We start from the raw sequence: 18,440 nt of genomic DNA, 5'->3' as shown, positions 1-18,440 counted from the left end.
TTTTCAGTTTGCCCTGAATGTGTTAAAAAATTTAAGGATCAGATTCTCTTTCTTATAATCTTTATCTCATCCTGCTTTTTAAGGGATTCTACTCCTCTTCCCCTGGTGCCACCCCCACCTCCCACTCCCTAATTTTTTAAAACAAATTTGAGGTAAAATGTGTATACAGTGAAACGAACAGATCAGAAGTGAGGAATTTGAGTTTTGGCAAATGCATGCGGCCACGTCACCAGCACCCTGATCCAAGATAAAGAACATTTCCACCACTCTGAAAGTTCCCTTGTGTCCTTTCCCAGTCAGTCTCCTGCTGCCAGAGGCAATAAATGGGATGTTTTGTTTTATTTTTTTTTACCATAGATTAGTTTTGTCTATTCTGGAGGCTCATATAAATGGAACTATATAGTATGTTCTCTCTTGTGTCTGATTTCTTGTGCACAGCATAATTTTGGTGAGATCCACTCATGTCATTGTGTGCATCAGCATCCTATTCCATTACATACCCATTCTCTTCTTGATGGACATTTGGAGTCATTATGAATAATGCTGCTATATGCATGCTCATACATACATTTTTATCGAAGTACACTTTCCTTTCTCTTGGGTAGATTCGTAGTCTTGGAGTTGCTGGGTAATAGAGGAAATATATGTTCAACTTTATAAGAAACTCTCAAATGTTTTTCTAAAGTGGTTGTATTTTTATACTCCCACCAGCAATGTATGAGCGTTCCGATTATTCCATATCCTCCCCAACACTTGGTATGGTCTTTCTCTTTAATTTTAGACAGTCTAATGGGTATAAAGTGATATCTTGTGGTTTTAATTTGCATTTCCCTGGTGTTGAATACTTTTTCATGTGCTTATTGGTCATTTTCTTCCCAAGTGCCAGTTCAGGTCTTTTTGTTTTCTGAAATTTGGTTTGTCTTTTTGTTACTGATTTATGGTTATGTTTTCTAGATAAGCATCCTTTGTGAGACATTTGTATTATGAATATGTTCTCCCAGTGTGTGTCTTGCCTCTTCACTTTCTTAATGGTGTCTTTGAGCAGAAGTTTTAAATATCTCTGAAATCCAGTTTATCAATCTCTTCTTTCATAGTTTATACATTTTGTATCCTCTATAAGAAACCTGTCATAGGGTCACTGTAATATTGTCCTATTTTCCTTTAGAAGATTACAGGCTTTTATGTTTAGGTCTGTGTTATGTTATATTTAGGTCTGTGTTCCTTCTTAAATTAATATTTGTGTGTGGAGGGGTTGAGATTTCTTTTCCCTATGCTATAATCCAGTTGTTCTGCTCCCTACCATTTCTTGAAGACTTTCTTTTTTCTTGGAACCTTTGTCACTGATCAATTGACCCTACTGTGGATCTATTTATGAACTGTCTATTTTGTTCTGTTGATCCATTTGTCTGTCTTTATGCCAATACCACACCATCTTCATTGCTATTGCTTTGTAATAAGTCTTAAGGCTAAATAGTGAGAGTCCTCCAAATGCATTCTTTTTATTTGTTTGACTATTCTCCATATTTTAAATTTTGATGTCTATTTTAGAGTCAGCTTATCAATTTCCACACAAAAACCTAAATTTTGAATTGAAGTTGTATTGAATCTATCCATCAATTTGAGGAGAGCTGACGTCTTAACAATCGTGAACATCTTCAAATCCATAAACTTGGTATATTTCTCCATTTACAGATGATCTCTAATGTGTGTTATCCATATCAATACTAGCAATTCTATATAATCTTCAATATAGAGATCTTGCACATATTTTAAAAAACGTATTCCTAAGTATTTTAAACTCTTGTTGCTGTTATAAATGGCATTTTAAAATATTTATTTTGGAAATTGGTAACAGTATATGGAAAAGAATTTTTTCTTGATTTTGCATCCTATGACCTTAACAAATTTCATTTATTAGTTCTAGTAGTTTTTCTTTCTTTTCTTTTTTTTTTTGTAGATATCTTAGTATTTTCTCTGTAAATAATTATGTTGTCTATGAATAAGACAGTTTTCTTTTTCTTTTCTAATATTTATGGCTTTTATTTCCTTTTCATGTCTTATTGTGCCCGGAGGCCTTGAGGACAGACCTCCTTGTCTCATAACTAGTTCTAGGAGGAAAGAATTTAGTCTTTCCCTAGTAAGTGTGATGTTAGCTGTGTGCACTTTGTATATACTTTTCATCACAATCAAGGAAATTCTTTCAAGTCCTAGTTTTCTGATAGGTTTAGTTTTTCTTTTCTTTCTTTCTTTTTAATCAAGAGTGACTGTTAAATTTTGGCAAGGGCTCTTTCTTTATCATGGACATGAGCATATGGTTTTTCTCCTTTGTTCTTTTTTTTCCCCCAGCAAGCAGCTAAATTACTGGCTATCACCTTAAAATTGTGAAGGCTTTTGAGAGTGGGGTTTTTTTGTTTTGTTTTGTTTTTTACTTTTTCCCCTTAATTCTTGGACAGATTCCATAGTCCTGAGACATCGTGTTCATTCGTAAGACATAACCAAGTTGGGGCTTCAGTGGAAAGCCTAAGGTGTTTGAAGTCCTCTTAACGTTGTGGGACTTGGCCTTCAAACTCTCTCTCCTACAGTGGGAAGCAGCAGACATCTCAACTCCTTTCTCTCAGCCTTCTCGTTACTGCTTTTGGTGGACTTCTCTGAGTGTCTCTTGTGTATGCACAGATTTGAGGAGTTTATAGATTGGGGGATTCTTCTCTCTGTGGCCATATCTTTTCCAGGATTTCTCTGCTCAATTTCCAGTCATCTGTTAGTCCTGAATCTTGTCATTTCACTCTTTAAGCCAGTAAAACTGTAGTTTTCTGCTTGAATTCTTTTCACTCAACCCTGTGCAGCCTGGGGAATATAACCTTGGGAGATGGCCTATAAATATGGATCTTGACCAGCATAATTCCCCTCTTTCAAGTGTCAGATTCCCTCCAATTTCTGTCCTTTTTTTGGGTGCTCTCCAGTGTTTTCAACTAATTGTTTTAAAATATATTTCTAGAGGTTTTAATTGTTTGTGGTGGGAGGGTTAGTCTATTAAAAGCCACTCTACCATTACTAAAATCCTGTGAAGACTTTTAAACATGTGGCTTAATGGTTTGTCCTTTTGGTGTTGGCATTTTGCAAATTGGTGACACCTTTGAAAATTGGTTTTCTCTCCTCTCCGCTGACCGTTATTCATGTGAGAGAGTTGTTTTAATGTTAATGTTTAATTTTTCCATCTGTTGTCTCAATTGTTGCATCGTATCTTTTTGCTCCAATATTGAAATTAGCAGATATGTGGGATACTTGGACATGAAAAAGCTCTCCAGATTACGGTTTGGTCAGCTCAAAGACCTTTTTGTTTTGCTTGGTATCTTGTACGTAGAGGATTTGTGAGAAAAAGGAGTCTGTTGATAGCTCAAATAAAATATAATGTGGTATTACAGAACACTGTTGCTAGAACATTCTCACAGCACATGAAACATGGGCAAAACCATGGTAGAGACAAACCCAGCCATGAGAGAAGAGGCAGAGCAAGGAGTGGGTGAGATTCTCAATGTGTTGAACTATCTTTCTGCAGTAAGTTACACGGGACCGATGGAGTGTGGCTGTGCATAGTAGACCAGGTGTCATTATGTGACTTCCTTTTTTTAAGAGTTATGCCACTTTTCAAGGACTGAATTGTATCAAGGTTCTGTCTTAAATTGTAACAGTAGAACACTAGGACTGGAATCCATATGGATGTTCTCATTACATTAATTTATTAGTGTTAGTGATAAGAAAGGAATGCCAAATATCACTAGCGGTGAGTTCTTACCAGGTCATTGCAATAGTATTCCTTTTAGAGGGGACCCTGGGTAAAATTGTGAGGCTGGCGGAGTTCCTCTTTGGTAATCCCACCTCCCCTTTAAATTAGTCCTTCTTGCTCTCTGCCTTTAACTGTCTCTTACTCCAGTAAGATACCCAGTGATCTCCTCTCTCTAGGAACAGTTGCTAATAAGAAAGACAGTGAACTCGTGGACTAATTCACACTGGAGTGATAGTGATCAGTATCTTAGTGCTCTACCCCTCTGAGGTGTGTCTGCATATTTTAAAAGCTGCTAAAACTGATACTTTATCCATGAGAAGTAGATTTTTAATGTTGACATTTCAGGAGCTATGGCATCTATGTGTGGGATATATTTTAGAACCTCAGATCTATTCTCTCTCTGTGGGAGCATTGTCTTGTAAGTTTGGCTCCGAGGCTGGGGGCTCAGCTTGAGCTTGCACATTGCTTCTGCTTTAGAGCACAGCTCCCTTGTCAAACACAGAGGCCGTGATAGCTGCCTCTGTGTGTGTGTGTGTGTGTGTGTTACATGAGGGAATGGAGCTCCACCACGCACCTGCTACAGCTGTGGCCGCAGCTGGGTCCTGGCATTGTGAGAATGTCCCTAGCTTGGCTTCCCTCCTGGCAGCCACTCTAGATTATGCCCAGCCATAAAATGACAGGTTGGCTGATAGAACATTTGGAGCTTTAGTTCTTAGCTTGGATGCTGAAGGGCTTTACTTAAGGAAGCACTCTGAAGTCACGCCTGCCCAGTGTTCTCGGGCTGTGAAAGGAGCATTGGCCTGGGATCCCAGAGGGATGGCCAAAGCTCGAGAAATGTTGGTTGGGCCTCAGGGTGCATCAAAGGCTGTGGTTTTTGAAGGTCAGATGTTAAAATGTGTAGTGCTACATCTAAAACTAATGATGTAATGTATGGGGATTAACATAAGAATAAAAAAATTAAAAAAAAATATGTGTAGTGCTTTGCCAACTGTAGGGTGCTGTAGGAAAGCATGCTAGTGGGATTCCCATCTCCATGTTCCTGTTGTTATGGTAGCAGAATTCCTGTCATTCTCCCCACCCCTGCCTGGGACCCCATGAATACTCAGCAGATTTGTTTTATTTTGGCATTGGATGTATTTTATACTAGAAGCTTCAAGAATTTAGTGAACAATGACGGATATGCTGCTGGCTTATCTCCATGCCTTTTTTCCTTTCATGGCCTCCTGTAGGAATTCTGCCGCTAGCTCAGATTCTGTAATTCCAAAGCTCTCCTTAAAAAAGGAAATGCTTAAATATGGCAATAATCTGTGATATACAGGGCTGGTGTTAGGAGCTACTGACTACTTCTCATTTCTTCCTCTCTCATTTTCTTATCTTTCATTAGTTATGCTGAAATAGCTGCTAAGGCAAACAGTTTTTATTAAATGTAAGACGTGGCTAAGAAACGACATGGGACATACTTACCGGGTACAGACCTGTGATTTACCATAGATGCTGGGGAGATAACGATGGACAAGACTTAGACACTCTCCTGAGGGAGCTCACAGGATGGGGGGCAGATGCACCCCATGTGTGCACGGCAGGGGCCCAGGTCCTACCACGGGAACGAGTCCAAGGCACAATGTCAGCACGAGGGAGTATGTAATCAGATCAGCCGGAAGGTTTTTAGAGAAAGCTTCTCAGGGGAGATGATGTTTAAAGCAAGTTTAAATGATAAATGGAAATGCGCCAGGAGGGGAGGATATTTTAGGAAGGGAAGACAGTTTGTACAGAGGCACAGAGGTGAGAGAGCAGCAACAGGCTCCAGAAACTGAAAGTAGTGGGTTGGTTTGGGAGGTTGGGGAGCATGGGGGAGATGTGGCCAGCGCTGTGGGAGGGTCTTCTGTGAACGTTTGTCTGGAACAGTCTCAGTTTTGACTGGTGTACCAGTGTAACTGTGAACAGTGCCACCTTTCACTCTGAAAGGGTCCTGGGTTAGATAAATGACATAGCCACATTACTTCTAGGTTAGGAGAGGATGGGGTTGCCAATGAAGGGTTCTAAACAGAGAGAAATAAGATCTGATTTGGTGGCAATGGGTTCAGGGGGCTAGAGGCAAGGGGGTGTTTGAACATAAGAGGAGACAAGGGTGTGGAAAGCTATTAAGAGACTGTTAAAGTTACCTAAGAGAGAGATTAGTAGAGCCTGGGTTCAGTTGTAATCCGTGGGGATGGATAGAGAGAGAGGGACAGTTCTAAGACATGTATATGAAGCATAACCAACAGGAGTTGGCAACTCACTGGATGTTAGGGATGAATAAGGATGAGTCTCAGATGATGTTGTGGAGTCATTCATCAGCGAAGAAATATAGGGATGGAAGGGGATGAATTCAGCTTTGAATAGGTGGAGTTTGAAATGCTTGTAGGAAACCTAAGTGGAGATGTCTAGGAGGAACTGGAAATAAGAGTCTGAAGTCTGGCAAGAGATCTGGTCCCAAGGTGTAGCTCAAGGTGTCAGTGAGAGATAGATCCATGGATAAAGGGGCCCAGTGAGAAGATTTAAAGCCCCAAATCAAGGTTGAACAACAGCAGAACTCTGTGGAACACAGCACGTAAGGACTCTGACTCACAGATTATAATCCGTCGAACTCACTCAAACTATGTTGAAGGTTTACTTAATGAGCACCCGTTTTGTTTATATATTCATTACTCAGTAATGTTTGAGTGCTTACTGTATGCCAGAGACTGTTTCACCAGATGGTATAATAATGTCTTTCAAATTGGCATCAAAATGTTTGATAATGAAATTTGCATAAAGAACAGAACATAAAAGGCTTTGAAAAGTAACGTTTGAATTAGCGTTAACTGCAGTAGCTTCGAAGTTTGGTACAATGTGCTGGGTGCAGGTTTATTCTTAATGCTGGGGTAAGAAGAACAGAAGAATCTGCTCAAAAACCTACAGCGAGGGCTCTCTTCACTGAATTAAGATGGAACAAGAAAAAGTCTTAGAAGAAGTCTCTCTCCGAGCCGAAGGCATAACGTTATCAGCTAGATCAGAAACCCATCACCACTGTTTATCTTAAGAAAGGCATTGTTACTCTTGATCAGATGCAGAATTCCCCTAAGCACTGCTGCTGAAGTAGACACAGATGAAGTGATTTGTTATCTTGAAAAAGCTACCTCCTGTCACCCTTTATTTCATTCTGGCTAAGCCTTTCTGGAGCTAACAACTAGATCTGCTACCTAATCAAGCTGAAATTTATTATGGTGACGAAATAGCCATAGATTTTAATGCAGCTACTAGATGCTGACAGAATGGCAGGATCTGGCCATGTTTGATTGTCACTATACTGGACTAGTTTTTACCTGGAAGAGTGGAGTGACCAAAATAATAATAATAATAATAATAAAACAAAGGAAAATGCATGAACATGAATTGGTAACTGCTCCACTTGGGAGAGAACAGAAAGAAATTAAGTTAACGTAGTGATGTCTCATGTGAGAACAAATCAAAAAAGATGTTGCTGCATTGTCATGCTGTTAAGAAATACAGTGTCAGATTTTAAGATTGAGTTTGCATAAGTAAAGTTTGCCTGAACTTAGGGTACCTCAAACTTCAGTGGTTGGTCCCCAGAAAGAAAAGCAGACATTTTGTGCCTCCTATTGGAAGCCTGCCACACCATCTGTGAAGTAGCCTTGCTTAAAAAACCGAGCCTGAATCTGGTCAGGCTTCCAGATCTAACCACCAGGTTAGAGGAAATACTGGGCACAGGGGAACATTTTAAATGACACCACGGGAGAGGTGCGTAAGTGGTCAGTTGGTTGAGCGTCCCACTCTTGATTTCAGTTCAGGTCATGATCTCAGGGTCATGAGATCGAGCCCCACAGGGTGGAGCCTACTTAAGATTCTCTCTCTCCCTCTGCCCCTCCCCCTGCCATTTCTCCCCCTGCCATTTCTCTCACCCTCTCTAAAAACAAACAAACAAACAAACAAAATGACATTGTGGGAGAGACTTGGTTTTTTCCAACAAAAAATTAGAAGAAAGAAAAGAGAGGGAGAGAAAACCAAAATAACAAGAGAGAGGCCAATTAACCAGTTTCAGTATATGGACCACATTTTATCCCAATTCCAACACGAATTGTAAAACAAACAACTCTCAGGAGACAAACAAGGAAATAGGCACAGTGACTGGACACATATTAATTAATGTTATAATGTTATTTAGGTATGATTGTGATATCATAGTTGTTTAAAACAAAAAGGGCATCTATTAGAAATACTTGAAATATTTTCTGTTGAAATTATTTGATAGTTGAGATTTACTTTAGAATAATCAAGAGGTGGGAGGAGGGAATGGGGTACAGATAAAATCAGATTAGCCATGAATTGATTGATGAAGCTGGGTGTTAGTTACTTGTGGGTTTATTATACTTTTCTACTTCTGCATGTGTTTGAAATTGTGTGTAGTAAGAAGTAAAAAATTAAGATAAAACTACACATTTAAAAGTTATCTATTTCCTGGACAAAAAACAGAATCTGGGTTACCTGTATAACATCCAAATGATACTTTAACTTTGAATACATATTCCCTATCCTCATTTATTAAAGCTGGTGTTGGTTCTTTCTTTTTGGTCTGTATATGTTTTATTATTAGTTCCCAATTTTTATGTATTATGAGGAGGCAAGTTAAAAATTTTAAATGACTAAGGTACTTTGGTACTTTTTTTTAAAGTTCTAAATAAATATTAAGCCAGGAGTCAAAAACGGCAGGTAGGAAGAGATGAGTAAGATAATACCCTTCGTAAAGTCCTCACTTAAAATGAATGACAAGTAAATCATCTCCTACTAACAATTACATAACATTTTGTACTTGCAAAGTTTAATTTTAAGATAGTTTCCTAAAAGAATAAAGTAAATCAAAAGAATTAATGGTAGAAGGATTTTTATGAAGATAGTAAGACCGAAGTTCTTAGTGGACGTGCTTTTTCCCCAGCGTTTGCCAAGCATGCTTGAAGGTATTCTGTACCAGTTTTGTTTTTGGTGAGGGACGGGGGTAACTTCTTAAAATAACAAACGAAAATACAACCTGACAAAACACCTGTCATTGGTGGATTTTATGCTTGTCTAGAAAACTTTGCTAAAGGGGTGCCTGGGTGGCTCAGTTAGTTGAGCATCTGACTCTTGGTTTGATCTCAGGTCCTGATCTCAGGTTGTGAGATCGAGCCCTTCGAGGTGCTCCAAACTCAGTGCAGAGTCTACTTGTCCCTCTCCCTTTCCCCCTTCCCCCCACCCCCTGTGCTTCCCCCCCCAGCTCATGATCTCTCTCTCTCTCAAATAAATAAATAAAATCTTAAAGGAAAAAAAGAGAAAACTTGCTAAAACTTTGAATTGCCCCCTTCTTTCAGACTCTTACTACATTACTTGGAACTGATTCCTGGGGAGAACGTGGAAGGTGCACTTGAATTTTGGTATCTGCTTATTCTCTTTGCCAAAGCAGTGCATTACTGTGTAGAGTACTATTCTAATTTTTTTTTTTTGTACCATTGCCTTAGTTTTTAGCTCAAATTTCCTGTGTCAAACCATTGGTTTATAAATAATGAAGTTCTCTGCTAAATGATTGTGACCACACGCACCAAGGCAGATGAAACGTGTTACTGTTTGAAAGCTGCAACCCACAGTTTCTCACTGGATCTCATACCCACAGTGCATGTCATTTTTAAAGGGAAAAAGGTTATCTCTGATGGAAGTTAATTTTCAGGATTCCTTTCTCATGTTTCAAGCCAGGTGACAGCATATCAATTTAATTTGTTTTCAGTTTAGCTTTTATAACAATTTTTATTCCTTCAGTATATTCAGCCTGAGAAATGAGTGACCACTTCAGTTTTGGTCTAAGCAGTTCTGTGGCTACTGCTGGGAAATGAATGCCAGGGTGAAGACAGGGCAGGAGAGCAAGATAGAGGCCTTGAGGGAGGGAGAGAAGAAAGGAAACTAGAAATGGAAGAACTGATCTTTTTAAGGATCGAGATTAATTGTCTGGTGTCATAGTTTGCCTCTTCCTCTTCTGAATGACAGCCAGCTCATTTATTGAACACCTTCTGAGGGACCAGATACTGGGCTAGGGAGTAATTTGACAAATAGCAGCATTAGCCCTTATTTTATTTTCTTTCTGGAAGCAGGACGGCCTCTTACCCTAATAATTGGTAACCTATGTCCATGCAGTCCCGTATCTTAAGTCGTTTGCTCCCCACACCAAATTTCTGAGGCTGGTATGATGCTCAGTATGCAAATGGTGAATGCAGCACAGAGACACTGATTGTACTGTGGTCTCTTGGAAAGTGCCAGACCCACACACAGCACAGCCTGGGGTGCTGAGGTCCCGTATCCTTCTAGGCTACCCAGCTGTCTGGGAGGCGTCTCGTGTTTTCTCTTTATTACACCTTGAAAGAAAATGGTCCTCTAGGTGGTATAATCTCACCCTCCTCAGGGTTGTGTCATCTTTTGGGATGATCTGTGTTTGCAAAGCTTCCCTTGGATTCCTCGTTTTTAAACCTAAAGATCTTCTTAGATGTCGGGCATGGATCAGAGAGCTCTGGAAAGACTGAACTTGAGATTTGCTCAAGCTTTACCATGATTATCTGTAGGTTCTCTTAATGCAGATCTTAAACTAGAACTTGGAAGGAATTAAAAAATAAGTAAGTTCAGCTTAGGGTGTGGTAGCCGTATTTGCTTAGTTATAACCCACTCATCGTTGGCTTCATCCTAACTACTTCTGTTACTTTCATTGACTATTGATGGTTTTGTTCAGAATGTTTCAGTTGCTTATCAAAGTGGGGTCCTGTGGACCTCTGAGGGTTCCAAAGACATTTTCAGGAGGTCTGTGGTTCAAAACTATTCTCTTTATAATACTAAGATGTTATTTGCTTTTTTTTAGTGTATTGACATTTGCTCAATGGTGCAGAAGAGATGATGGGTAAAACTGCTGGCGCCTTGGAATGAATCAAGGCACCAAACCATGCAGTCAACACTGTAGCCAGTGTGGTCTTCATTGCCAGACGATTGCAGGGGAAGAAAATAGTTTCATATAAGAATATCTTTGTTGGGGGCGCCTGGGTGGCTCAGTCGTTAAGCGTCTGCCTTCGGCTCAGGTCATGATCCCGGGGTCCTGGGATCAAGCCCTGCATCAGGCTCCCTGCTCAGCGGGAAGCCTGCTTCTCCCTCTCCCACTCCCCCTGCTTGTGTTCCTGCTCTCGCTTTGTCTCTCTCTGTCAAATAAATAAATGAAATATTTTTTTTAAAAAGAATATCTTTGTTGAAGCAGTAAACATTATCAGTGTTATTAAGCTCAACCTTTGACTCTGTATCTTTATAATCTGTGTGATGAAATGGGAATTATCCGTAAGGCACTTCTGCTATATACTGCAATACTATTGTGGCTCAAAAAGAAAACCACTTGTATGCTTGAGTTGTTAGCTGAGCTAGTCACTTTTTTTGTGTGTGTGGAACATCATTTTTACTTGTAAGAATGACAGACTATAGTAATGAAGTTTTGGGAATTTCTCAGGTATTTTCTTAAAAATGAATGAAGTGAGCCTATTACTTCAAGGGAACAACTGTGAGTATTTGATACGAATGATAAAGTCGGATCCTCTAAGCCATAATCAGAATTTTGGAAAATTTTATCCACCATTATGAGCTTGTCAGCTTGCAATACTTAAAAAAGACTTTTCTCATGAGTTTGTTGTTGATATTAATTAACAACTGTGATCTTTAAATATTGTGTAGTAAAGTAGGTCAACATTTGGAAGAAGATTCGCATAACTCAGTGAACCCATATTTTCAAAATGACTTATACGACATGTTACAAAACCATGTGTGGGTCAAGGATCCAAGGGGAAGTGTAAGACAGACTAATGGATTTACTGTAACAGTATGAAAAGCTTATTGATTATGGTTTTAGATTTCACATTGCAACTAACTTTTAAGAAACAACCACTTGTCCAGTTGATCTGATATCAAAGAATACTCACAATTATCTGAAAATGCTCTTAGAACATTCCCTCATTTTCAGCTACTTTCTGTGTAAGGCTGGATTTTATTCATATACTTCAACTAAAACCACATTGCAACAGATTGAACATAGAAGCAGATATAAGAATCCAGCTGGCCATTAAAGTCAGATGTTAGGTTTGCAAAATTATAAAACAATACCACTCTTATTTTTTTTTTGTTTTGGAAATTACAGTTATCACTCATGAAGATGTTACTTATGTTTTCATGCGATGGATTTATTGTTTTAAGTGACTTTTTAAATGTCTCAGCTTTAATTTCAAATAGGCAAATATCGATAAAGAAAATCCATATAAACCGAAACTCTGAGTCTTTAATTTTTAAGACTATAAAAGGGTCCTGAGACCAAATTATTTTTAGAATTCATAGTTTAATTTTTCCCTTTATGTTCTTTTCACAAGTCCAGCACTTTTAATTTAGTGACCACAGAAAGAAGGAAGTGACAAATATGTGTGTATGTTGTGTTGGGGACTGATGTTAGGTAACAATCAGGTCCTATAGGCAACAGAATGATTCAGCAATTTTTTGAAACCATAATCCTATTTTTCTAATTATTTTTACTGTGCAATGTACTTTTTCAGCCAGTTTTTGTCATGGGCCCTTTCTTATAAAAATAGGAAGGTCAGGAAGTAACACCCAAACAACCAGAAGCCTATGGTGGTTTCTAACTTTGGAGATGGCTGTTCGGGGTAGCTTTATGCTCCACCTTTGCTTGATTTGAACAGAATAAGGCAGTCACAATACTTCTGAGCAAGTGGTCAGAGGTGTAAGCACTAAAAGCTGAACCTCAAAAATAGCTCAGAGATCTATGCACAGAAGTATCAGTAGATTTGCTTTATGGGGCACTTGCTTATTAACTAGCATGCTCCTTTGACATCAGGGTTCTTGAACACACACAGTCTGAATAGTTTCTTAATTTTCTCAAACTTCTTTTTTTTTTTTTTTTTTTGGTTGAAATTACATTAATGTGGTATTCTCTCAGTGGAACTGAGATTTAGGTAAAATAGAACTGAATTACTTTTTTGATAGAAAAATTAATTGCTCCAGAGCCTGTTTTCATTATGCTTCAATCTCATTTCTGGTGACCCCTGATCTCTGCTCTTTCTGTTTCAAATGAACAGCCAGTTATATTGGCATCCCTTTTCTTAGGTCTTCCCCAGTAACGCCCTGTGTCAGTGGGCAGGTAGAGAGGAGGAAGACCTATTTCTTCCTTTCTCCCCTGAAACTTGTCTCTCGCATCAAGATTTCATTCTGGTGTTTAAAATTTCTCTGTAGGGTCTTGAGTCAATGCTGAACGACTTCCTGCAGGAGGTTGAGAGTATGTGTGTGTGGGTGAGGGCATGGCGGCCTAAGTTTGAAGGCATGTTCTTTGCAAATGTCAGAGACTGCCTTAGATTTTTGTAAATAGTGATTTATTTCTCAAATTATTTTGGAGAAAATCAGTTTCTTCCTCTATGAATTTACATTTGGTTACAAAATATACTGGGTTGAGTAATGCTTCTAAATTATTACCACTTGGGTCTGGTGGATCAAAAGGACTATCCATATATACACACAGAGATTATTTATGTGTGACCTTATGTTAAGTATGTATGCATGCACGTATTAATGACATTGGTTCTCATAGAATTCAAAATTTGGTGTGTGGGAGGAAACAAAGTATTAGATAAATTAATGTAATATGCCAAGTGGCAAGTGAAAAAATAAGGCAGAGTCAGGACAGAGAGGAGGGCTGTGTGTGTTGTTCTGTTCCTATCAGATGACCTTTGAGCCAGAGCTCTGAAGGGAGGGAGGGAGTGGACCCTGGGGCTGTCTGGCGGGGGCAGGAAGAGGGAACAGGAAGTACGAAGACCCTAAGTGTGTGGCGGGGGATAGTCGGTGAGTGAGAGTTGCAGCGGAGGAACGTGGCTGGACTATGAGGTCATGGGGAGGTGCCCTACATCGTTGCAGGCACAAGCTAAGCATCCTGTTAATGTCCTTTTCGTATTCAGGAACATGCCATGTTGCTTAGGTGAAGTTCACCTATATTTGATGCTGGCTGATTGAGCATAATCTTTTCCCCTTTGGCTAGGGTCTTCAAGAGTACCATATTACATCCATTTACAATGATTTAATAATGTGGGCGCCTGGGTGGCTCCGTCGGTTAAGCATCTGCATTCGGCTCAGGTCATGATCCCGGGGTCCTGGGATCGAGTCCCATATCAGGCTCCCTGCTCAGCTGGGAGTCTGCTTCTCCCTCTGCCTCGCCCCTTCCTGCCAGCCCCCTCCCCTGCTTGCTCTTGTGCATGTGCTCTCTCTCTCTCAAATAAAATCTTAAAAAAAAACAACAATGATTTAATGTAAGTTACTAAAGCCTAAACTATTTTGAGTTCATCATGAAGACTTTCCCAAGTTCTGTGGACTCCACTGTGATTGTTCTAGCTAAATTAGGATCCATTACACAGCTTAAGTATGGATTAAAAGTTCAAATTGACTGTTGGGAGATATATAACAAGTTCATGCACCTCTCAATATAATTAGCTATAATTCAATTCTATTTGTGGGTTGTTAAGAAATTACTCTTATGTACCTCACCCACTTAAAACATGGAAAACTTAGGCTTAGCTGGAGTCTTCTGTTCTTGAATTTGGTGGGAACTATCATTTGTAGTAAATGTAACTGATATACATCTGGTAAACATCTGGGGAGGTAAATGGATTGGAGCTTGGTCTGGGCATGCTGTAGGGACTTAGTATATAGCTTTTAGAAGCTTAGTTCTTATTGAATTTTGATGATACTTCCTATTTTGTGTAAATGAGTGTACTTCCAATATCTGAGTCCTTGGATTGGGATTTACCAATTACTGAAAATAGGGCCTTTAAAAACTATGTGATGGTAAGAGAGGACCTATTCTAGAGCAATGAAATCACTTAAGAATTTTGAAAAATATGGATTCTCAGGCCCCAGACTGAATTAGAATCTCTGGGGAAGAGGCCAGAGAAACAGATTCCTAATAAACACTTTGGCTGGTTCTAATGGTTGACTAAGTTTCGGCACCCTTGTTGTATCCCAAATCATATCTAATGTGATTAATGAAAAGTTTTGGTGATTGGAAGGTTTGCTAGTTGAAAAAAAAGGTAGAAAACAAACCCACAGAGGGGAGTATATTACTTTGGTGTAGTCTTTTAAGAGTTGACAAAACAGCAAATTTTTTTTTTTTTTAAGAGCTTTAAAAATACCATAACATAGCTAGGTCAGGTTACAGTTCCTGTGCTTTTAGGAGGAGAAAATGAGACTCAGAGGCTAAGGGCCTTGCTAATGTCTGCAAACACTCAGTGTTAATGCTGAGACTCAAGCCAGGCTTGAAAATGGTAAAAGCAGGCTGGGAATGTTGGCTGTGCTACCTATCAGCTGCTGGACTGAAGACAAGTTGTAGGCATTTCACTCCCTCAGAGTAACCCGGATCAAGAAAAGGCAATTTGGAGGGCAGGGATCTCCAGGGTACCACCTTCCCCAGAACCTCTTGTCGTCTGAATCCGCTCTGACTTCACCTCCATACCGCTGTCTCTCAGTTTGGATCTGAGCGTTTGCTCAGTGTATGTATTCAGCACCATGCAGTAGCTACGGCGGCGCTTTTCATTGTCTTTTAAGGGGAAGGATCACTTCTTTGCTGGAGCCAACTGAAAAACACTTGTGCTTTACTGCACACCATAAGGGTTCCTCTCTTGCACCATCAGCATCCCAGCCTATCCCGGTGGCACTTCCACTTCCGGTTTGGGGTCATGCAGTCTTATTGTTCTGGGGAGTTTTGGGGGAAGGGTAGGGAGAGCAATCTGTTTTGTTTTTGTTTTTTAATCCAGGAAATAGGTCAAGCTTTTTAGATAATATGTCAGTTTTAGTGAGGCCTCCCGCTTCATGAATGCCCCAAAACTTACTTCCTGGTGTTAGTGTTAATCCTGTCCTTAAGAGAACCTCACAGACAGAATCCCCTGGAAATTGCTATTGGGGATTCTTACTGTGCTAGAGATGTGGGGTGGGTGGTGGAAGGGCATCAGCTTTAGATCAGAGGGACCCAGCTCCGCTTCCTGTACCTCCTAGCTGGGTGACTTTGAACAATGGTTACCTTATATGTAAAACATGGGGCTAGTGTCATCTACCCCCAGGATTATTGTGAAGATGACATGAGATCATACAAACATGCATACACCCACAAAGGGCTGTTTTAGGACCTGATGCAGATTATGTGCTCGCGCATTTGGAAGGAAACCCATACCCGATTTCCCCATGTGCTTTGTGGTGAATCATTTAAGAGGCACCAGGAAAAATATGACATAAACCCCTTTCCTCAGCCATTGTTTCAAATCCGAGACAGCAGTTGAACTTCACATGTACATCATATTCTGGGAGGGTACAAAGTACATCCTGGTATGTGTGTCGAAGTGCTTTTGGTAGGAATTACCGTCAGTGAAGCTGTGGGTGGAGAGAACGTATGGAAGGATCACTACAAACGGTAGTGTCCGTTTCCTGCATGCTGGGCCCTTGGGAACATACATTGCCCCTGTTCCTAAATCTGCCCATTAGAGCCAATGCTATACTTTCCCCTAAGGGAACATCCTCAGGGATCTAGATAATGCCTAGATTGATGTTGCTGCCATCTCCTTGTGAGGACTGACTGTATCGTGGATTATGTAGTGTGTGTGTGTGTGTGTGTGTGTGTGTGTGTGTGTGTAGACCAGCCCTATTCATGGGCAGCTCCACTGCCATGGGTGCTTCATAGGAATGTGGATAGGACAATAGATAGGGATTAGCGGTCTGTTCCCCTGTCTAGCATGACCTATGGAGCAGTGGGTCCAGGGAATTACTCTTTGGGATCATATTGAAACCAGCCCCTGTGGTTGGCTCGTTCTTACAGCACAGATACACAATTGCAAGGAGTGCGTTCTTCCAATAGCTCTGTTAAGATGAATCAGTTTTTTTTTTTAAAGATTTTATTTATTTATTTGACAGAGAGGCAGCAAGAGAGGGAACACAAGCAAGGGGAGTGTGAGAGGGAGAAGCAGGCTTCCTGCGGAGCAGGGAGCCCGACGCGGGGCTCGATCCCAGGACCCCGGGATCACGACCTGAGCCGAAGGCGGACGTTTAACGACTGAGCCACCCAGGCGCCCCTAAGATGAATCAGTTAATATTTGCAAGACATCTCTAGGTCCCAGAAAGGTGTGTTTTAAGAGCAGATCGTACGAACTATTTGCTGTTAATTTCTTATCCCTAGAGGATCAAATATTAAATGCCAGGGCAGACGTTGTAAATTGTCGGGCGGCATTGGCCCCTATCTCCCACCTTTGTCCCAGCCCCAGGATTTCCCTGGGTCTGGTCACCAGCCTGGCCTAAGTGCTGCCCATCTCCTTGGAGCAGCCCTGGTGTTTCCTTTGTTACTTATTCACAAATTGCAGTTGGGTCCCTCCATGTGGATATTTGTATAGCATTGGTCTCTCCCAAATATTTGCCTTAGTTTATTAAATTACTTCCTCATTTGTAAGTTAAAGTGTGTGTTGACTTTTGTGGTTTTAATCTTACAGGCTTGGTTGTCTTTGTATTACCAGATGGTGTCCATAAGCAGGGTTTGTTTGCTTGCTGGCTTGTTTTGTTTAGGGCTCAACCGCTACCCAATTCCATCTTAAGTTAAAGATGGTGTTCTGTTCAAGTGAAAATCCATTTTAACTCTACTACTTAATTATTAATTAAAATGTCTCCTGCATATTTTGGAGGCGAAATTGCAATTTTGTTGCATGTGAAGGAAGGGCGTGCGCTGAAAAACAATTTTTGTGTGGATTGGGGTTAGCCTCTTTGCTCTGTGGTGCTGGCAGGTAGAATAATATGGATCCGAAGGGCCGAAGGCAGGCTTAATTGTTTCTGGGAAACCTATTACCAAGGTATTTTATTTTATTTTATTTTTTTTAAGATTTTTTAAAATTTGTTTGACACAGAGAGACTGCTAGAGAAGGAACACAGCAGGGGGAGAGGGAGAGGGAGAAGCAGGCTTCCCCGCAGAGCAGGGAGCCCGATGCAGGGCTCGATCCCAGGACCCCTGGGATCATGACCTGAGCCGAAGGCAGACGCTTAATGACTGAGCCACCCAGGTGCCCCATCACCAAGGTATTTTAAAGGCTCTTTTCCTGTAGGGGTGTTGGGGAGGGGTTCCTGCCTGTGAAGGCAAACAGAGTCAAGATCTGGGTGCTTGCTTCCTGCTTCTAGCACCATTTCTGGCCCATGGAGTATAATGGTGGGGACTGTTGGGGTGAAGTTGCTCCTTCTGTGGCTCCCTCATGTTCTTGGATGCTCTCTCTTCCACTCTCTCAGGTGGAGCGCAGTGGACTTCCTGAGTTGAGGAGATGGATCTGAGTCCAGAAAGAGTAAGGCAGCTGGAGGATGCAGGATAGAAGAATACCAGGGAGGAGACAGTTCCCCATAGAAAGAACTCCAGAGATACACAATGTGTCCCCCTTGAGTATTCAACTGAGTGCTGATCAGTATAAGAAAGCTACCTGAGCCAGGGAAAGAGCCATCTAAAAGGATTAGAGAGAACTGTTTCTGGTACTCACCTAGGGCCAGGAATAATGCCTGTTCCTACTAG

General features: G+C 40.6%; 1 protein-coding gene across 2 annotated transcripts in view; it reads left to right on the top strand.

The window, feature by feature from the left end:
- PRKCH (protein kinase C eta) overlaps positions 1-18,440 on the top strand; it is a 220,720-nt gene that overhangs the window by 65,790 nt on the left and 136,490 nt on the right. The window lies entirely within an intron of this gene.

The sequence above is a fragment of the Mirounga leonina genome, unplaced genomic scaffold (genome assembly GCF_011800145.1).
Source record: "Mirounga leonina isolate KUSES-001 unplaced genomic scaffold, KU_Mleo_1.0 Mir_82, whole genome shotgun sequence".
NCBI lineage: Eukaryota > Metazoa > Chordata > Mammalia > Carnivora > Phocidae > Mirounga > Mirounga leonina.
The sequence above is the reverse complement of the archived record's forward strand: the minus strand, read 5'-3'. Positions and strand labels throughout refer to the sequence as shown.